This window comes from Scophthalmus maximus, chromosome 1, assembly GCF_022379125.1.
Source record: "Scophthalmus maximus strain ysfricsl-2021 chromosome 1, ASM2237912v1, whole genome shotgun sequence".
Classification (NCBI taxonomy): domain Eukaryota; kingdom Metazoa; phylum Chordata; class Actinopteri; order Pleuronectiformes; family Scophthalmidae; genus Scophthalmus; species Scophthalmus maximus.
The window spans coordinates 21,660,443-21,683,130 of NC_061515.1; the positions used below are offsets into that span (position 1 = coordinate 21,660,443).

At 42.1% G+C, this 22,688-nt stretch overlaps 1 long non-coding RNA gene across 1 annotated transcript; it reads right to left on the reverse strand.

The window, feature by feature from the left end:
• Positions 1-16,371: 16,371 nt before the first annotated feature.
• On the reverse strand, positions 16,372-21,363 carry LOC124850491. Its single transcript, XR_007031392.1, has 4 exons — positions 21,253-21,363; positions 19,038-19,105; positions 17,437-17,531; positions 16,372-17,151 (listed from the first exon to the last, which is right to left on the reverse strand). It is a non-coding gene; the product is annotated as an uncharacterized LOC124850491 (long non-coding RNA).
• Between the last annotated feature and the right edge of the window lie 1,325 nt (positions 21,364-22,688).

Consider the following 22,688-nt stretch of genomic DNA (forward strand, 5'->3'; position numbering starts at 1 on the left):
TTCTGATTGCTGAGCAGCTTTTTACCTAAAGCGAGCGTTGAGATTGAACCTTCGCAGTAAAGTCGAGCCATGAAACTGAAGGGAACTGCAGAAGTGTGTGTCAGTTATTTGCAGGTAGCCAAGTGATTCACTGTTAATCTAAAATTACTCATTGATGCTGACAAGTTGCGAACAGAAGTGTCACCTCACTACTGGGGGGGGGATCCTTTTTCTACTCCCTTGCAGTTGGACTCAGCGTTTACCGGTAATGACATGCTAGTAAATTCATGAGCGCGTGAGGAGACGACTTGGCCATACCACATCACCGTCTGCGTCGCAGAGACCCGGGTTGTGCCACTTTCTTCCAAACGCCTCCACACACACCCGACAACAACTCCTGTCCCCTGCGGTATTAGTTTTTGTGATTTCTTCTTCTGGCGGCGAACCCCTCGACACATAAAGTGAAAAGCGCTTGAGCTGTTGTATGTTTTAATCCTCCAAAACGGTCGACGACATGCAGTTTTTAAGCGTTTCTGAGCTCTACAGGAGGAGGGGGGCAGAGAAACAGGAGAATTATGTGCGTTTGTCTGTCTGTAATTAGGTGTATTTCCTCCCTGACTTTTTATTTAATGATTTGGCTTTTACGGCGAAGTACCAGTACTTTTGAAGTGTAATGATTCTCCACTCAGGCGACTTAAAAGGTGGAGGGGAAGAGGATGTGAAAAAAAAAAAAAGGCCGCCCTTCTGCGGCTTTGAACAACCCTTAATCTGTACAAAATTTAGGTTAGCCTTGCATTTTTTTTTTTTAAAGCAAAGACTCACGAGGAAGTCTTATTCAGTCATAACTGGTATGTTAAACCAGCAAAATGCCATTGTTGAAGTACTTACAGTACAGGAGGCTTTTCACCTCAGAGAGAGAGGTTTGGAGGCTTTCCGAGTCATGCCATTTGTGCAACTGTGCATATTAAATCTACTTGGAATTTCATGTTGCTGGGACTGTATGTTTTGTGTGGCTTGAAGTACGTGTGTGTGTGTGTGTGTGTGTGTGTGTGTGTGTAAGGGGGTAGGGGGGAGGGGGCTCTTTTTCTCTCTCTCGCACACTTGCATGCAAAACTATGCATGCACAAAAACACTTCCATCTCCGCCGTGAAGCCAGACCCCCCTCGGCTTTTCTCACTTATAATCATGTCCAAATTTGCACAGGAAGGCAGAGGGAAGGGGAGAGCCATGTGAACTTGTGTGGGTGTTTTCTGTTTTTTTTTCTTTATTTCTTTATTTTTTTTCTTTTTTACAAAGGCCGCTTCTGATTACTGCCGAACTCCAGCGCCTGAGACACACTTTCTGAAGCCTTTAAAAGAAAACAAAAAAAAAACATGAAGCTCAAACATTTCCCCCCCTGTCCTTTTTTCAACCAAAAGTGAGGAGTGGCTCGGGGAAGGAGAAACACTGTATGTGCCAAGTAACAAGTGCATGAGATATAAATGTAGAATGCAGGGAGAGGTGCTGGTGGGTAGAAAGCCTCGGAGGTAATTGGTACAACAAGTTGAACAACTTGGGTGAGGATGAGGTCACAGAAACACTCTCACTCGACTTTCACCTGTACGTACGTTCTTCACCTCTCGGATGCTGCGTCTGAAGGCGAGTGAATCTCCCCTGCTGCGAATTGACTTAACATTTAGATATACATTTCTGTGGCAGAGTGATGATCAGCTTGTGTTTGAAAAAGAAAGAAAAAGTACATTTTGCAGCTGCTTATACATCATTAAAATACCATGTTTTTATCTCTCCGGACCAATTACACTGTTCTGTCCTTTGTAAAAGATTACTCACGTAGTATTGAGTTGCCCCGGCACTATTTGTTCTTTTATATCCCCGCTTGTAAACCTTAATAAATCTGCACTCATAAGTGAAATTTGTCTTAAAACATAATTATCTAAAATCTAAAATTGTTGCATCAAAATGTATTTACCAGCAGACGAGCAGCTTCATTACTGCACTGCGTGTTTTGTGAAATCGGACCACATAAGCCGCTCAATGTAACAAATATTACATTTGACCATGACATGACATCATATTTTAAAAAGCTGTGTTCTTGTCAGGGTCGACATGTACTTGGCCTCCTCGTGCACAGCTCCATTCAGTGCCTTGTGTGCTCTCGGAGCTCGGCTTGGAGGAATTTGTAGCACTCACTGTGTAAGTGTGTGTGTGTGTGTGTGTGTGTGTGTGTGTGTGTGTGTGTGTGTGTGTGTGTGTGTGTGTGTGTGTTTTCAGGCCCACCTTGGCAGTGGCACTAGCGATCAGCAGGGCCCAGCCGGCGTGCTAGCAGTGAGACCACGGTGTTTGTAACAAAGTCGGTCTTGGACTGTGTAATGCGTCGCATTTGTCCCATTGGGTGAAGTGAGGTGGAACCTTCCAGGAGCGATGCTCTGAATGGAAGTCGTGGAGGGTGGCGGCGGCGGCGGTGAGGGGTGAGGTTTCGGTGGCGAAGCTGTGACCGCCCGCCGCCATGTGTGCTGAGGAAGTCTGCGCGCCACTCGGACCTCGCACGCAGCCAGGACATTTGGCCAACGTGTCACACGAGATGCGACAATGAGATGGAGGAAGACTGTTTTGGAGCAGCCTGCATTTTCTCCCTCTTCTTCTAACTTGTGCAAACCTCAAATTATTAAAAATATATATTTTTAAAACATATACTGTATTCTTCTCTCTGATCCTGTTAGGCATATAATAATGACAATAATGGTCACTCATGCCCGTTTGTCGACCGCCCTGCCCCGAACACATGGACATTCTGTAGCGAGAAGTTTGTCAGAGAAGTTTCCACATCACAATGATCTGTTTCTCATAAACGCCCCGCCGCCCTCATTTGCGAGATCTGGCTGAGCATCAATCTGCTGTCGGTGACGATGTTGGTGAAAGGGGGCTGCTGCCGCTGATCGTGTATGAAGGCTTTAATTAACCATGGCTCAGATTGCAGCGTGTCAGGACCTATCGGCCGAGGCAGAGAGGAGGAGGAGGTGGAGGAGGATGATGGTGATGATGACGATGATGATGTTGGTGGTGGTGCAGTAGTAGCGGTGGTGGTCAGACTCCTTGAAGTGGGTCAGGTCCGAAGTGAGTGGACACGCGAGTGACACCGGCATGTGATGTGACCCGTTAGCGGTGGGGTGGACGCACTCGGGGGCAGCTCTCGTCCTGTCCGTCTCAGGGCCCATGCAGGACGCTGGTAGCCCCGGGGCAAACAAATCAGAGGAAGTCAGAGTGACGCTGGCTGAGAAGTTTACCGCTCTGGACTTGGCCACACTTCGCGTCGTCTCTGCCGCTGCAGCTCCGCTTTGAATCCTTTACGTTGTTGCATTAGTTACTCTCCTACTTTCTCACTCCGCATGTCAGATACCTGCATCTGCCTACAGGCCCCTGCTTTTGATGTAATTTCCTCTTGATGTCTTCCGTTCATATTCTTTCGTGCCTCCCTCCCTCTTTCTCCTCCTTCCCTTCCTGTCTGTGTTCCCACTTTTGTCCTTGCTGCCTTTCTTGAACTTTATCCATCCTTCCTCCCTTCCTTTCCTTATTACTTCCTTCACTACACTCATGAGCTCCACTTACAAATCTTTCCATGGCTGTCAAACGTAATCTAATGATCTTCATCTTCATTGTTCTTCTTCTTACATTCTGTCCCTAGGTCTTCTCCACTTGTTTTATCATTTTCATCATGATTATTATGGAATTCATTTGCTGGATTACTTTTTTTCGTATTCCCCTTTACCTGCCTTTTTTTTTTACTTTTACAAAACATCCCATAATAAAAATACAAGCTAACATCTGTATCGGTTCAGGATCAACTTCTCTTCAATGCAGTGGTAGATGTGCCACAAAACTGCAGCGCTGGAAGTCTTTGACCATGATATTAGAGCTGGTGTCTTCTTGTGTCTGCCTAAACAGGGCATGTGTAGCCACGGGGCAGCAGCATATCAGAGGTGATCAGCATGATTCAGGCAGAGAGGACACACACACACACACACACACACACACACACACACACACACACACACACACACACACAAACACACAACCGCACACGCAGCTCCACTTTGTATTTGTTGCAGAGGTGGAATCAAATCTTGTTAAAATCCTTGCAAAACAACCTTAGCAGACAGTTAAAGCACCTCGATCTCATATATATATATATTTTAAAAACCCTGAGATAGAAATGCTACACTGACACAACGCAAAATGCTATTAATATTTTCAGCTGAAATCTGCCATGTCATGTGCTGATTTAATGTCATTGCTTCCTGCACTTAAAACGGTTACGCACCCGTCATTAACATTCATATTAGTCAATTCTGATTTGTGTTGTATAATTGTTGAATGTTGTTCCACAACAGTGGCGCTCGAAGGAAATCCTCGCTCCACGCCAAAGCACGACATATGTCATTTATGTTTCCGTTCAGCATCACGTCTCCTTGCTTTCAGATTTTAATGGAGCTGCTGGACATGTCTGCCATAGAACAACTGTACCTGTGGAAGAGACATTTTGCATATGAGACTTCTCCAGTTAGACTGGAATTCAAGGTGGATCACTGATATCTCTTTATGAGGAGGCATAAAAGAGTTTAAATATGCAGGAAATGGCTGCTGTCTTGTGTCATGACACAAAGGACACCTCAGGTTTATCAGAACATTGTCTTAGTTTTGGTTATGTCATTATGGTTTATGCTTTTACCTACTGTAAATCAACTAATACATTATGTAAATACAATAAAAATTAAGTTTATATAATCTGTTTCCTTTGGAACACAAAGAACACATTGGGGCAGATCACTCCCAGGAACAACCAACCAAGCTCTAACAAAACCCAACAATAACAAATCCAAAAGATCTTTTCTAATTCGTGAACATTTCTTTGCTGCTGCTGCTGCTGCGTCTCTGAAGGCCAAACCCAAAAGAGTTTAGGATTCCAGTCAGAGTTGCGGGATGATTAGATCGCTTCGCCCAATTCTTCTATCATCTGTCTCCCAGCGCCTTTAATATGCAAATTGTAGGTATGCAATGCTCTGATGCTTTTATTTAAAAGACATGTCCTCGGGCGATAGCAGTGGGCTTCCATGGAGAGCTCTGTTATAGCATGAAATAAATAGTTGTTAAAGGGATCACACAAGTTCGTATCTTGGAAGATGAAAAGCTAATTGACATGAATAATTTATTTGTATTGCAGTATCTTAAAGATATCAAATAGCGGTGGATAAATAAAAGTTGATTTCAAACATGATATCGAGCGTCGACAGCGCCCTCCGAAATATTCATAGGGAATGAAACCTTTCAGATTAGTCATCATCCTTTTTAAACTCATAATGGCATTTGTCCTAAGGTCACTCCACTGCAATTATGAAATATTACCAGAATACTCAGAGGTATTAAAAATAATGATCTGAATGTGAATTATTATGTTGCTCCTGCGGTCCAGGATGGTAAAGTCAGTTTTTTGGGGAGGACCCATGAGCACAGAGTGTCGTCATTTGAGCTTTACTTTTTTTGTTGTTGTTTCAATTTTTCTTCTCAAAATTGCATTGTGTTGTCATGGTACTTTACCTTACAAAAAAAGCTGTGATTATCATTGCTGTTATCTGTTGCCACCATGAAAGAAAAGTTCAAAAAGTCTTCAGAATGTGAATTTTTATAGATATCATTACTTTCGTTATAGATCACATGGTCACTTATAGTTTTGATTTATTGTTTGGTCAATACAATGTCAAAAAATTGTCAAGAATGTAGCCCAGACAACTTTTTCTGTCTTAGCAAGTAAAAGGTTTCTGTCTTAATCAACCAGCACTGAAAATAAATAGAAAAAAATGCTCAGTTAGACCTAAATATGATAGAATTGCAACCAAGATCGTACAGAGTCATCAAGACCAAGATCATGCCAAACGAGATTATTGCACTGACCAAAAAAAGTGTGCACTTAAGCCAAATTTTATTACATCTACTCTATAAAAAATATTAAAAAAACCTTTATGAACAAGCTACATGGTGCAGAAAAAAGATTAAAGTTGAACTGGTTTCTAACTGATTAAAGTTGATCACAGCAGTGTATGAGCAGCCAAAATATATACTGTATGTTATTAAAGTCATCATTTTAACATTTTATTTAAGTCATCACACATCAGGAAAGGTGCCAAATTATTTTGTGAATATTGACCACTTCCCTATCACATGTCCTATTCCCCCCCCCATATTCCATCAACTTAATATTGTTTGCATTTTCTCAGCTTTAACACTCTTCATTTCCCTGAAAGAGAATGAAGAGTGCAGGCTGGTATGGTCAGCTCGTGTTCAGTTGTTTCACTTCTTTCTCAAAATAATGATGGTTTGTTGGTGTCAGAATGAAATAGAGGAACTATTTCTTAGCAACTTCAAGTTCTTTGGGTTTCGGCTAAAGGAATAATATGTGAGAAAATGTGCGCTTGTTCCCCCTGAGGTCAGCCTGAGATCCAATCAAATCTCTCTGTGTCCAATTGACATTTTCCCAAAATGACGAAGGCCGCCCACCGCGCCTCTTCCACCCATCCTAAAAGCGAATGCTCAAAGGACTTTAAAATTGCATTTTGACCCCGGCATAGAAGAGGTCCACACAGTCCGTGTTTAATCCTACTCCATATCTCTGTTGGCATAGTTAGAATTCACAAGAGCTGGATTTTAATGGGATGGCCCTTCTGATTAGAGAAAACCCACAATGCCCTATGTTGTTGTTGTGAACTTTTGACTGCGTGGGCCGGGCCTCAACAGCGGCAGGCTGTGCTGAGGAGTCTGCAGCGGGGCGGAATATTTGACATTTCTCCGTGATGACAGCCTTGTTACTACTCTGGTTTCATACTGTATGCATCCTCTCTGTGTGGACCCATGTCTCCAGTGGCAACACACAAAATCTGATTTGGATGACAAATACTTTCCGGCTCCGGAGTCTGGACCCACCCAGCTCATATTAAAGCCTGAGCAGTTATTTTCAAGGGCTGTTTGACATACGCTGGGCGTGAATTCATTGGGGACACGGCAGTACATGGTGAGGATGAAGTATCAGAAGCTCTTTTTTACACAAATGGTGCACAAACAACAGGACCTTGGAGAATATGTATCATATATAGCCCTACATCACTGCTGTCATGTGTATACTTCACTCAATATTTGGTGACGTGAAAAACCACTGGAAAACACTGTCCAATAAGGCTGCCGTTGTGAAAGGTAGTTCGGAAACATGGTGTTCATTTGACCATAAACATGCAGCGTGCATGCAGATGATAACTGTCATGTAGTGTGCCCTAGTAGCAAGCCACCATTACATCATCTATTGGTTTGTGAACTGGCGTTTTGAAGCCTCGAGTTTGGAATTTCTGCCAGTTCCCTCTTGCTGTTTAAAAAAAATAAAATAACTTTAAGTAACTATATCTGGAAAAGTGGGGGGTGGGCCTGACTGAGAGCTTGAGGAAACTGCAAGTCCACCCATCAGATGGTACTAGCTGTCAGTCATACAGTATCCGGTCTGATGGAAATGATGCTTCACTGTCTATTTTACTCTAAATGTGAACATCATTTACAAAATGATCATCATGCTGTATTGAAGAAGCCTTAAAACTAGAGATTGAACCATAAACTCCTCGGGAAAATGTTAGATTAGAGTCATGTTCTCATAGACCTCTATGGAAAAAAGACTTCTTTTTGAACCAGTGGAGTCGCCCTCTGCTGGTCATTCAAGAGCACACCGGTTTCAGGCACTTCGCCATTGGCTTCACAGTCTGCGTCCTTTTTTTACATACTCCAGTGCTCCAGTGATGTCTGTACAGAAGAAAATGCTATAGGATTATTATTGCAAATTTGACTTTTACGACCACAACTTCACATCAGTGCCATGTTACTGTAGCACCAATATCACTGATGCGATCACTGCGCCTACTGTACTAACATTTCTGCTGGTTATGTGAATGCAACAGTTATGAGACACGTGTTTTAAAAAAAAAACTCTGCTCATTTGCTTAGATTTATATCTTCCTTTCAACAACTAACTTGTGAAACTCCATTATTTACATTATTTATATAATAACATTTATTTTTTTAATGCTCAATACGTTTGAATGTATTTAACTTGCCTTTGCATATAATTTTGGGGAGCTGAAATCCTATTTTCATTAATCTTTTTAATCCTTTTTTCATGTGGTGACCTTTGACCCCGTTGATGATGTGACTTCCTGTGTTTTTCCTGTTTACCCCTCATTTAGGCCGGACTGAAAACAGGTGAGTCTTTGCGACACATTCTGCCGCTCCTGTCTCAAAGTGTTGAGCTCCGATGGGGAAAACAAATGAACAGTGATATAACGTAGACTCTGGAGATGACTCAGACTTCGTCTGATGTTGTCGTGTTGACCAATTTATCTTGGACACGTGTTTTTGTGGAGTGCAGCTCTTCCATGTAGCAAGGTAAGCATTAGCCACCAGGTGGTTCCTCATAGCAGCTGCATGTTCTTTATCCATCTCTACGTTAAAGGTGAACTTTCACAGACATGTGAATCTGCTGTATTGATTATGTTTTATTAAATGCAGGTAGGAGACCCTCCACTTCATTTGCTCTGCAGATTTGTGTACACTACTTCTACAATAGGACTTTGATACTACATTGATACCTACACATATATCTTGAGACAAGCAGTGCAGCTGGTAAAGCTCTGTGGGTTAACACTGCTGACTTTGGTGCAGAAGGTTGGGGGGTATGATTCACAGTCAGGGCTAAAAATCCAGCATGTAACTGATTATTGTAAATCGCTTTGGACAAAAGCGTCATCAAAACGGATGTTTAAAAAACATAACAACAAACACTGCCACAACAGTTATTTCTATTGTGACTGCAAATAGTTAGTTTCCGTAGGTTGCCCTCAAACACCTTATTTATGAAATAAATATATATACACTAATATACACATACCTCCTAAGTTTGCAGTGCTCAGTTTCCCGGTCTGCCAGTGCCACTAGTTATTCACGTATGAAACGTGCACTACTGTTGGGATCAGATTGAAATTGCATTGTGTACTGGTTGGAGCTCCTTAGTGCTTTTTTTTCTTTCATTAAGACAAGTGCGGTCATACAACCTCTGCTATTAAATCACACGGCCATAAAATATAATATATTTTTGAAGTCACCCTGTGTGGTAATACGAAGCAAGACATGTAACCTCATAGCTCCTCTGGACTGAATAGCGAGTGTTAAATGAGAGAAGTGTAGTCTTTGAAAAAAGTAATACATTTGTATTGGGAGGTGAGGGGCTGACAATGAGCCCCCTCACTCTCGGTTTAGCCTGCGAGAGGCCGACTTGTTCATCCCTTGTTATGCCGCTAATGTGCATGATTTAAGGGGGAATTATGCGCATCTCAATGTGCCTATAAATGACATTATTCATGCACAGGTGCTGCACTAAGCATCTCCTGAATGATAATTAAGATAATCTTTCTCTTTTTTCTGCTCCCTTCACGCTCGCTCGCTCCCTTTTCTCACGGATCCACTTTGTTCAGGCAATATCTCCTGTGTCAATACGTCGCTAGACTGCAGCCCCTCTCCCCTCAGCCCATTGTCTGATCCTTATTCAGCACTAAAACCTGCACTAACAAGTGAGACCACGTCTATGTTTCTCCCCCGAGCCCGACGGTATTTCTGAGAAATAACGTGCCAAGTTGAATTAAAGTGAGAGAATGAGAAAAGAAAAAACGAAGGAAAAAAAAAAAAAAACTTTTGCAAGGCAGAAACTTGGCTGCGGCAAACCCGAGGGAATTCACCACGCAATGAATTTCTCAAACGAGAATATGAACACATTGATGTTGAGCACTTTGCATATGATAAGCACTTTTTTTTCCATAAAGAGAAATGATTAGTTTGAGAATGGTAAGGAAATGTTGCCGGGGAAAAAAAAAAAAGGTTCCAGGCTCACACATATTAAGGATATTTAGAATACATTTAAAAAAAAGAGGGAACATTTTGACATAGATAGGTGGAAAGTTACGCCAAAAATGATGTCAAAATTGCATTTAAGCTGTGCTCTCTTTGCACAGGGAGGACATAGGAACCACATTTGTCTTGATCTGTTTGGACAGTAGCGAGACATTCGGGGCCAAATATTCAATAGGAGAGCGTCATCACGGAGATAGAGTCAGTGAATCCCGCTTCGTTTGTGTTATTGGGGAACCCGAGGCTGTTTGGGGCTGGAACCCGTCTCCGCTGCGGTAAACAGTGAGCGATGATTATCGTCGCTTACTGAGAGGAAATCCAGCTGTATTGTTTTAGCGCGGGCCACTTGTTTACAAGAACTCCCCTCCAATGGACGGGCCACACTTGATTCAGTTTTCTTTTGTGCGCAAATCACTCGTTCTGTTTGTATCTTTTTCGATTTTCCTGTTGTGTATGCTCCTGGTCGGCCCGCTCCTCGGCACTGCGTCGTGAGGGGAAGCCATCCAGTGTCTCTGTGGCCCGCAGCTGGGTTCCATTACCCAGCTTTCTGCCACACCCTTTCAACTCAAATAAACACACTGGGGTATGTATACCAGAGCTGGGACAAATAGGAGCTGCAAATAATTCAGAGCATTTGTTTGAAGCTGCTCCGGGTGCCAGACGGGCGGAGTTTACTTCAACTCTGTCAGGTGAGGTGTCAGTCACAGGAAAGGTTGTTTACCAGAGGTGGAAGTAACCAAGTACATTCACTAAAGTACTGTACTCATTACATTTCAATGGAAAGTATTGAACACCTTACTCCACTTCTGTATGTAAATGAGTTGGTTAATTTACATACTAAGATTTTCATTGTCATTGCTTTATATTTAGGGGCAGCAGAACAAGCTCCACACACAATATCACCATCTTACAAAATTTGCATCATCATTAGCATCATGACGAATTTAAAGCCAGTCTTTTTTGCTCTTTTTTTGTCTCCACCAACTACACGGGGAACTATCTGCTTCTTTAGCGGCCACATACTGAACTGTGTTCACAAGCTGATTGTTTGTTTGGTGCTGGCAAGCAGTGCACAATAGCTTTATCAAGGCTTATTAACTGAAAACAGCCTCATGCCGCAGCTGGAAATGACATCGGAGAGAGAGAGTGAACCAATGATCTTCGAGACGCCGCAACGCTTGATAGAACCAATAGAAACTGCAGCTCGGCGATAACTGGCTATGGATGCGTTCATCACACCCATAATTGACAAGAGGGTTAACTTCCATCACTGTTGCTGATACACTCCACCCATATGGTTCTCCAACAAGTTATGACTGAATTATGGCTTCGTCTACAGATGGATGTCTGCCAGTTGTTTGTAAAGAAAATATGTCATGAATTTTGCTACAGCGGTTTTGCTGTAGGAAAAAAAGGAAAATATCATTGCGACAGTCAACATGTCGTCTGAAACTAATTGAAGAGGTATGTTGTCTTCCAGTGTTTTCTGATCTGACGCCTCTGTCTCTTTGTTTCCTGATCTGATACTGTCATGGTTTGGTTTTACTAGGTCTATGTATGAAAACAACTTGGTAAATGTTAGTTAGGTTAGAACATGCATAAAAATCAAGAGAATAAGTTGAATAAGTACAGTTACACATTAATAAGTGACACTTTACAGACACAATAGGAACCCTTAAAGTACAGTTTTAAAAAAAAATCCTAGGGCCGCAGACTTCATCTGTCACTACTGCAGTTGCAAGAGGCAGAATTAACTTCCTGCTTAAACCCAGATTTCCTCTGCAAATGACACTGAATCATATATATTTGAACTGTGCCTCCTGGCTACAGCGTGTCCTGAAATGTCTTTAATAAGGATGTGGATGGTACGGTATAGCTCCATTTTTAAATTAGAAATAACCCGGCAGAAAGCTTGACTTACAAAGAAAGGGTGACTTTAAAACACAACACATTAATCTCTGCATCTCTTTGTACATTTATGGATGTGTGTGCGTGCGTGTGTGTGTGTGTGTGTTTTATCTAGAACACCCACTGCCATTAACCAAAATATAAAAAAGCAATTACAAAAAATGAGTGTGTGCAGGGACTGCAGTGTCCAGTGATATCCTAAATTAAGTATATAACAAAGAGCAAATTTTTGAATCAGTGTTTCTGTGGTAGGAGGTTTGCCCGTGCTATCGGCATTAATCTAAATTTGATATGGCAAAGAGGAAAATCAATAATTATCTTGATCATTATATACTCGGAGGATGCCGCGCCAAGCAGTCTTGCCGTACAGCCGCAGTCTGAACAGCACGCAGGAAGGTGTGCACAGGCCTCACCATTTCCACCTGATTATCTGTTTTCACCGGGTCTACGTCTTTATTTCTTTTTTTTTTGTGTGTGTGTTGCAGAAATTGCAGCTTTTACTGATGACAGGCAATTTGAAAATGCCCCTTGTTGAATAGTCACAGGTGCCACGTTGTTTGAATCGAGCAGACGAAGCTGCAAATAGCCCGAGTGATTTTTTTTATTATTTTTTTTCCAGCATGCAGGAAGAGCGCAACACACACAAGTCCATCCAGAATGAAATGCAGTTTTATGTGGCCATTAGCAGATTGGAGTTTTAGTTACACAAATCTTTTACAGAGGCAGCAATAATATCATTGGCTGAGTTAATCTGCAGTGGGCAGAGGCAAAGATATACAACTTTTCCTTTTCTTGGCGTGCAGTTTAAAGGCCCCCCGTGGAGCTCTTTCAAAAGATATTTCTTTTATGAAATGTGTTCACCGCGCATACAAGGCTTCAGTGATCTTTTGGTATGCAACACTGATATTGAATATACCTTTAAAACTAAATGACAAACATATAAAGTTTGGTCTGTGGCCTTTTTTTTTGTTACGCTTAAATTAGTTTGAAGCTCATGATTGTTAAATGTCCTCAGGCTCGCTTACCTGGAGGCAAGCTACAGGCTGGTGTAGCTGTGAATTGAACTTGGCTAATTGGATTACTTTCAAAACTTCAGCTCCTTCGTTTGTCTTTTTTCTTAAATGTACAATTGTTACAGTTGCAACATTTTTACAAAGCTTAAGGAGACACACTGTGGGGTTGCAAAAAGCTAAAAAAAAATGTAGATAAATGAATCGCCTAGCCTTTCAAATACAAGAAAGAAAAACTTCATACATGAACGCAAGCAGTTCCAAAAAAGGTTTGATGCGGTGGGGTTGTTTGGATGTAATTATTATCTGACTAAATCTGCTGCACGTTAGTCGAGACGATCCCACGATGTGCTCACAGCAAACACTGGAGTGTTTTAGTCTGATGAATAAATATGTCACGTCAACAGTGTTGGTATTCATCCTGGGGTGCCACGGTGTAGGAAAGGTAACGTGGTCGACCAAGTGCGGCCAATTAGGCAAAGTGAAATAAGTCATTCGTGCGCCAGGTACCACATGGTTACCTGAACAACATATTGATGGATTATAGAAATGCGTACAACGTAAGTTAGCATCAGATGGTTTGTCTCCAAACATCTTGAGATGGCTTTAAAAATCTTTGAATGTGTTGCTGTCATTTTAGAGGACTCGCCTTCACTGTCGTGTGTACTGTTGTTTCCAGCAGGCCACACATGCTGAAGAAATCAACTGTGATTATAGTATATTATATATTCTATTATTGTCCAGCTTTCAAACAGCATTTTGAATCATGTGCCAAGTGACACATTTCAACCCTGACGTGTTTAGTATGCTTTATTTGCGTCTGTGCAAAATCTGTCCGTTGTCTTTTACCTATGTTGTGCCACGAGATGTACGTGAGTGTGTGTTTGCGTACGTGAGAGTGTGTTTGCGTTGTATCATTTTCAATATCTTGATCTCCAAGATCTCACACACAACAGAATCAAGCAAACATTGGAATGGGATATGTGTACGTGGGGGTGGAGGGGGGGATGAAACATCTTTGTTCCCTCTGCTCTTTGGAAAGCTTTAGCCGGCCCGTCCTCACTGAAGCGTACAGGATGTGCCTGATGTTTCCTTGGCAAAGGAAAAGGTAAAAATAGAGAAGATTCATCTGGTTTGAGTTCTGCTGCACCACATTACTTTAGGGGTAGTTTTTTCTTTTTTTCTTTCTCCTGCTCTTTCTTTCTTTTTTTTTTGTTCAGCGGTCCCGGTCCCCTTTTGTGTGATTAAAGCTCAAACAGACCAGGAAATGCAAATAATCCCTGGTTCTGAAGATGTCCAGTGACGTGATTGTTGGGACGGTGCGATGGGGGCTGGCCGGCTCGCCACATTAAAGGCTTGAGCTTGAGCGAAAGATGAGTGGAGACTGGGTTAAGTTAAGCGAGAGGAGAGGACTTCAAAGCCCGCCTAGGTTCGCCTGCCATATTGAGAGTGACGAGATGTGTCTTTTATTAATAGCATTCGCCCGGGTTTCTCGTTTCTGCACTCAACTCGTTCCATTGTTCTGCGATCAACGCAATGTCGGGACAGAATGAAAGGAGTCGTTTCAAAGCGGCAGAGCAAATTACACCTTGATTACACGCAAGGGAGGCAGTTGACGGATTTACTGTTTGTGATTGTTTGACATGTGTTTTTATCTGAGTTTAGAACTTTTACCACCCTCAAAACACCCTATGTGTGCGTTTAACTGGACTTTTTCTAGTTGCACTTATTGTTAGGGCACATAGTTACTATATGCACATTTTACATAACTTGATGTGCCTACCTGGAAATATCAGATTTTCTTTGTCCATGGCTCAAAACTGGGTGAATTAATGGCTCTGAATTCATCGTTAGTGTGTTTCTTTCTGGATTCCATTAATAAACACAAATAGCTTAAAGAAAATCTGGACAATAAAAGTAAGAAAAAAATCAAGATAATCAAGAGGAATAGGATCCATTTTGCATAAACAAAACAAGACGATTAATGTAATCGGAATTTGCGTAATTTTTTACATAGATTTTTGGACTTTAGACCCTGTGCCTAAAAGATTCCAGGTTTACTTGAGGAAATAGTTTAGTTTGTGATGCGTTTTGTCAGTATCAATGTGATATCAACAATGCAGAGCTAATCTGGCAGAATTGAGGTCTTGTTGTCCCTGAAATGTGATCAGCATGTTCTGATGAACTCTGTTATGCCTCCGCATTGACGTCAACTAGACATTTATTGTCCTTTGGATCAATATTAATTCATCTGCATCGTATCAGCAAATGTAATCGTTGTCAGGATGACAGCATCACTGTGGACATCCACCGATAGAAACATTTTGGGATGGTGTGTTTGGATGTTACTCTGTTTCCCTTCTTCCATCGACATAAGTTTGGCTCTGCCTCCGAAAAATCCTCAATTATCATAATAATTTAGCAGCGGTGGTTTTCATATCCACCGCCGTACAGAAGTGCAACAGACACTATTTCAGAGATGGATGATTTGCATATTATAATGCGCACACTGCCCATCATCCCTTCTCATTAAACATCCAGTATCTTGCCTTCTTTCGTCTGTTTTTAGAAAAAGGAAACGGGGGGAAAAAAAATCTTGATTTGGCCGCTTTAATTCTCCTCAGCGGACTTGTAATTGGTATTTACGTGATTGGCTTTTACACCGTTCGCCGCATTCCCCCATAAATCCTTGTCAATCTAAATCCAGTCTAGCATGTTATCAAGCGAACAGAAACAAATAACGCCACCAAACGCCACAGTAAACATTCCATAATTGACTGTTTGGGAGCACGATCATCAGTTAGGGTTTGATTTGAGGATGTAATCTGCTTTCCGCGGATGCCAGGCCATTCAACCAAAAATGGACACGAGCGTTAATGCAGCTCCAACCTCTGAGCCTTTTATGCTTGTTGAATGTACTTGTAATGATTAAGTTTGAAAGAGCCACGTTTTATCATCGGCCAACACAAGAGTTGACAATCGTAAGACCTCAACTAGAAATAATTAGGATCTATTTGAATGCTGAGTGTGGCGCACGGTGCTGAGACAAGAGCTAAGCTTGTTAACGAATGTTGCGGCAATTAAATGGCTCACCCCCCCCCCTTACTGTTTATGGTTTTTATCACCTGAAAATTGATTATGATTCTCAGCATTGCTTGACCATAAAGTTTCAAAATCTCTGCCAAGATAATTGAAAATGCTGGTTGTAATGCGGCGATTGAGCATTGTTTTTTGTGAGGTATTCAAATTGACCCCCCCCCGACACACACACAAAAGACCAAAAGTATTTTTAGTTCCCACAGATCCCACATGAAACCTGAGCTGGCGACTTGGTTAAAATTAGTCCGTGCTGCTTATTTGAATGTTTTTCTTCCCCCATTTCCTCCTCCTTGTTAATTTCTCCACATAGTTTAACATTAAAAATCAGGTCAACCTTTAAGATTTATGAGCGGAGAGAAGAAAAAAAAAAACGAATTAATGGTATGCTATTTTTATTCAGTCAGTCGTCTGTTAATTTGGTATGACCTTAGTCAAAGGCGGTGAAATAACAAACTCTACTTACTTCTTCTTAAGACCAAACCCCTGGTCTCCCATGTTGCTTTACTGAGGATGTGAGAAGAGAAGGGCCCGCTGCCAGCCTGCGTTTCTTTAACTCTTATCTGCAAAACTCAACACACAGGATTTTCAGGACATCAGTGGCACCAAGAAACCAATACGCTTTCATCTAATTTCACAGCGTATTGTTTCAATTAAGCCTTCTTTTTTTATTAGTCAGTTTTGTAAATCTGTCTTTGAAACAATAAAAAAAAGCAGCCCAAGTAGCATTTAGACACATTCAGAAAATCAATCCCGACAGCTCATCGTCGGATGATGTCAAATGAGGTGGCAGGGAAATGGAGACCATAAAGGTCGCCGCGTCGTCTCTGAGCGTCTTTGTCTGCGAGCCAAAGCAGAGGTGCGTCGCCTCCTTTATTTTCCCCCACCTTTCTCTCGCTGATGAGTTCCCAGTGTGACTCTCCTCGTGACAGCGTCCAAACTTTGCTGTCGCAGAGGCCCGAGTGTTCGCGGCCCCCCGGTGAAGCATCCCCCAGGGGTTTTCTTCACACTGGATGGGATGGGGGGGGGTTAAGGTGAAAGTTTGGCACCCGAGCGTCAGATCTTCCAACAGCAGAGGCCTTTGTCTCCAGGTTTGCTCATGCTCTGAGACGTGGTTTCAGCCAGGTGGCCTCTGACCTGACCTCTACTCTGAGGGAGCCGGTGGGCAGAGAGGCTGAAATACAAAAAAAGAGAAAGGAACAGGCAAACTTGGTTTGAAGAAAGGAGATTGTGGGGGGGGGGCATGAAACAAAGTGCTCAGAAATAGGTCAACCAGTATCTCATTTTTCTTGCTAAGCTTGTAATCACCCTTGACAGGCACACTGTGGAACAGGCTATTCAGTTGGAATTCAGGGCTCATCGTTGAATTACGGACCATAACCATCCGTTTCATCGTGTAAGGGAACATTTAGAGGATGGGAGCTCTTTATTCTTTCTGATCCTGATGAGGATGAGTTACCTGTGTTGGTCAGTGTGAGCTGTGAATGGGAGTCATTTAGTTGAGGCGGCATGAGGGTTTTTAGTGCCTCGTGTTGATGTGTCGCTCAAGGGCATCTTTAGGGAAGACAAAGGATTATTATTCATTCACTTGCGTAGAACTGTCCAGCCTTCTTTTGACTTTTACTTCACCCAACACAAACATTCTCTAACAGATGCAGAAATATTTTGTTTTCTCAGAGTGGGTAGTTTTGTGATACCACATTAGAAAGTAGTTCCAATTAAAAAATGGTCAAATCAGGCTTGATGGATTAACCCAGAGTAGCCAAGATTCTGTTTTCTGGGAAGAAACCCCCCTATTTCATTTTCTAATTATCATTTTTCAGTGCTGAACAAAAAATTAAATTAAATTTACATCATTTGATTACAGAAATGTCAGAGACCGGTCTTTCAAAACAAGGGCAAACAAAAGCATAAGTGTCTGCGTTGATGCCACTAAAGGTGGATGAGATGATGTTCTTGCAAATTGGTTTAACTGACCCCTTTTTTATCCATATTTTTCACCAGATAATCGATGAGATCTGCATGAATTTCTTCGCAAAACTAGATCAGCCTGGAAATGATTGTCTGCCGCCGATGAATTTTCATCAGGAAGCGCGGTTCCCCCATCTTGCCGCAGATTTAAATGTGATCTTATTAAGCCACTGAGGGACTGAATCTTGCCCATGGGTGGCCAAAGGATACTCTGTCGCTAATGAGGTGTGCACAGGCCCCTGGGTAGTGGCGGTGTCACGCCAAAGCTTTTTGATACCTCAGGGCAGCCGTACAGTATGGCCCAGGCGTCTGCTGTCGACTGGCATTCACTTGACTCTGAAACAATGAAACACGTCGACCATAAAACTGGGTTTTTCATTGGTAGTTTTGATCCCTTCCACTCTAAATACCCATTTTAATATGCACTTTACCCATTATGTCCGTGTTAATAAGAAGTCTCTTTGAGAATGTGCCCATTGTCGAGTGAGTCTGTTAATTATGACAGCTCAAAGTGCTGCCGTATCCGACTGACTCATAAGACGCATGATTATTCATCAGCCGCGATAAGAATTAATATGCAGCAGGGGCATGCATCCCCAAGAAATATTGTTGTTCCTCTTCCACCAAATTTGAATGCTCCAAATTACACATTCAATCCATCTTTGTTTGTGTATTTAACCCTGTTAAACATGGCAGCACTCTGTGACTTTTTAAAGACCCGTGGCTTATTGGACTCGGAGCTGGCATCGCTAAGTGACAATTTGGATTGTGTTTGCTATCAAATAAACACTTAATGTATCTGTGGATGTAAACAAATGTTCATCTGCCGTCGCGCATCTGGGAGCGGCATTGCAGAGCATTCGTCTCCGTATTTTCAGACGATTGGAACGACACAGTACAGTCAATTTCTGGTGGTGTAACAGATTGACCTCTGCTGAAGAAAGTTGGAAAGGGAGCGGGCACAATGAGGGGATGCTCCGTAAGCCCTGAAACTATAATAGTGAAAGGATCAGAAACCCCTGCTGCTTGTATCCAGAGCATTTAATCAAACTGGCATTAGTTTGGTGCTGTAGCTTAAACTTTGCTTACCTCCCAATCCCGGCAGGGGCACTTCACATTGTTGACAGTCGCTCCGAATTCAACCATAGACTCAGCAACTGAAAGGATAATATGGGCTTAGAGAGCTTTTTATAACCTGGCCATTCACCCGGATACACTGTCGGTCCAGAGGACACACTGACACCAGCACCTGACCGAGTGTCCGCGACGCTTCCGGCCGGGACGAAGGAGACATTTCAAATTAGCATGTGTTAATTATTGACTGCGGATTACTATTTCATTATTTGTCACCGTGTGAGCTATGAAGTCTTTCATTAAATGGCCACATTCATCGGCCTAATGTGCTTGTAGTAGTGTTATGGAGTCGTTGTCAACTGATTACCTTGGAATTGTTTTTATTTTCATTTATTTTTTATTTTGTCACCAGGGTAACGCAGAAACTGAATTCCACCACACATGGTTTGAAAGATTGGACATAAAAAAGAACCATTACAGTTGGGCGCAAATCTGGACAAAAGGGGGCGAATTCAAGAACATATAGGGTAGATTTTTTTTATTTTCGTTGACATTTTCACTGATTCCCCAGGCAATAAAGCATGGATGTTGATGAAAAAAAAAAAGAAGAAAATCAGGCATTTTTAGGTGACTGACATCTATGAGTGCGTGCAATTTGGTGCGGCTTGATTGAATTTCAAGTGGACCGTTGGGCCTCGGCGGTGGTATGTGCTCCACCGAGTGCCATTCTAGTTTTTTTAATTTATCTGTTCAAATTGCTCGTGTGTTATCAAGGCATTCAAACTGAAACACGCGCTAAAGGTCTTAGTGTTGCAGAAGGTTGTTCTTAATGCTCTCGTATACTCTGGGTTCACCTTTCTTCTACCAAACGTTCATCATCTACATCAAACTGCACTTTCCTCTTTTTTACTCGACGTTACTTTCAAATAGGAGTATTAGCTGCAGGGGAATACATAGGAAATGATTTATTTTTATCATTGTGTGTTTGTTCTAAAAGCCCTTGGTGGGATATGATGACATATTTTCTTGGCCAGTTATGATTGACAGCACTGCTTGGACAACTTAAAGGTACCTCAAACTTCGATTCAGTGTCTCCTCCCTCGCCAGGTCAGGTGGCTATATTTCATTTTCCAGCATATTGTTTTTAATCTCTCTGGATTGCATTTTCGACTTCTACTACTTTATTCTTGTATTCTGCGGACGTGTCTTTAAACAATCACAACATCGGCCACCAGAAACTAAAACAGAAGCGGCGTCTGATTGGCTGAAAATGACTTTCAGCTGGATGCAGCGACAAGACAAAACTTCCATCAGATCAGAGCATTCGTATGACTTCCCCGCAGCGAGTTCAGAGGCTGCGCAGAGCCGCGTGTGTTTGTGCGTGTGTTTGTCAGCAGTTGTATGTGTGTGTGTGTGCGTATGTGAGCGGTTATGTATCCGCGATAATATAACTGGGAATCATGATGCAAGCTTTTCGCCCAGAGTGTTTTGGAGCTCATTTTCAAATGGTAATTTGCCTTATCCGAAGCAAACTCACTGAGTGTAAGTAAGTGATTATTTGCATGGCTGACAATCATTCGGCATGCCTGCGGTCTTTTTCCAAACTGCTCCAGTTTGTCCAGTCTTTGGAAGAAAAAAAAAAAATCTACTCAAGGAGGGCCAGTTCTCTTTGAAATATCCTTTCATTTACCTTATCACTAGACACAAATGTGGCAGAGTTAACAATGACTGGAAAAAAAAGGAAAATACAACATAGCCAGCCAGAACTTCTTCTTAAGGCTGATAAAGGCTTTGCATCCCCCCCCCCCAACCAAAAAAAAAATCTTCTTTGTGCCTTCTAACTAAAGATACAGTTAATCATTTTCAGCAGCTACATTTCTACTTTTTGGCAATCTTTTTTTACTTCTTAGGTTTTTTTTTTTGTCTGATCACCTCTGGCTTTTAAAATCTTGTTTTATCAAAGCGCAAACTTTCCGGGCTCCTGTTTAATTCGTTATTATCGCATTAGCGGCGTCGTGTTGGCCGGTAAAGTACAGCAAAGACAGGAGGCACCGACAGAAGAACAATGCAGTGATTAAGTATCTGTACTCCCCCCTCAATCACACTCAAATGTCAGCCACAGACTCATCAATGCCCCTAACCCTGAGCACACCCCTGAGACACACACACACACACACACACACAAACACACATGCGCTCACACACACACACAGCCCAAATGACTACGCACCAGCACAACATCAGAGCTTTCAGAAAACACGGCATGAAGACGCAGCTGAAGGGGGATTTTCCAGAGCTCCCTCTGTCCAATTTCATCTGAGTTCCTCTCAAGCAGCTGTCGTTTGGTTTGTAATGAGCAGAATTGTTATGATGATAAAGGTTGAGTTTTACAATGGTTAGGTCTAAACTTTAACCCTTGTTAAACATGCAGTAGACAAGTCAGAAACCATGACTACAATCTGCCAGGTTTTACTGAGACCTGAACATGTTTTAACTCAATCCTAACTAGATCTAGAGTTCAAGACACAGATCGGACAGAAACGGAGGTCTTGATTTTTCCGAAAATGTGTCAAAATTGAGTTCTGCTTCTCAAATTCTCATTGCCGTACGTGGACATTTACTGTTAGGCATTCTTTTCATTGTTCCAACGCTGTTGCTTGTACTTCCAAAGGAACAGTTGAACGCATCAAGTGACAAAAGGCACATTAATGCTTTTTTTTGCAAAAATTTACTTACTCAAATAATACTGACTGGTGGTTCTTAGGGAAATAAAGGCTGCTGTTTTTAAAGCTTGAAAAAAAAAAGAGAAAAATACTGTATCTATTGCAGATTTAAAGTGGACAGAAACCTTGTTTTTACTGATCACATTTGAAAAAAAATGAAAAACAGTCCAAAACCCGAGGGGCAAGAGAGCTCAACAAAAGTCAAAAGTTTATAAAACCACCAAGAATGACTGGAAGAGGGCCACCAGCCCTCATTCAATACATGTCAATAGCAATCTGGTGTAGGTTTTCCCCCTCGCTCCGAAAGAACTGGGACGGTGGGGGGGGGGGGGGGGACAAAAGTCATAGAAGTCCTTCATTTGCCATGCTCATCCATCAATCAGTATTTAGGACATTGACAAGTGGTAATTTAATAACCAGTGACCTGGGCTGGCAGGAAGCCGGCATGACAGACAATACAAACTCATTTATCATGGGGGGGGGGCTGCGCTGCTGCGGATCCTCTTTTTCTGATCCTGTGATTGTCGCTGCAGGAGTCACCCTGGGCGAAACATTGAGGGGGTTAGCGCACATGAAGCTCGGCTCTGAGATAAGACATGTGCAGCAGGATACTGTAGACGCTGTGAGGAGGAGCTGCACCGAGTCTTGGGTTACGGTGTTTATTACTGGATGTCGGCGCCTGCATTTTAACTACTGATTTTTCACCTTTAATTTCTCTCCAAGTGCCGTTGAGAGTAGTAGAAACCTCTTTTTTCCGCAGTGTAAGTCGACATGACACATACACTTTTCTACTTGTTCCAGTCTTTCATTACGTCTATATGATGCTTATATTGAGTGAAATGTTTAAACACCATATTCCATGATTTTTTTATTTTTATAGCTGCACCATTACATCACATGGAAATGTTCTAGATGTCTTGTGCAAAATATTTAACACATTTAC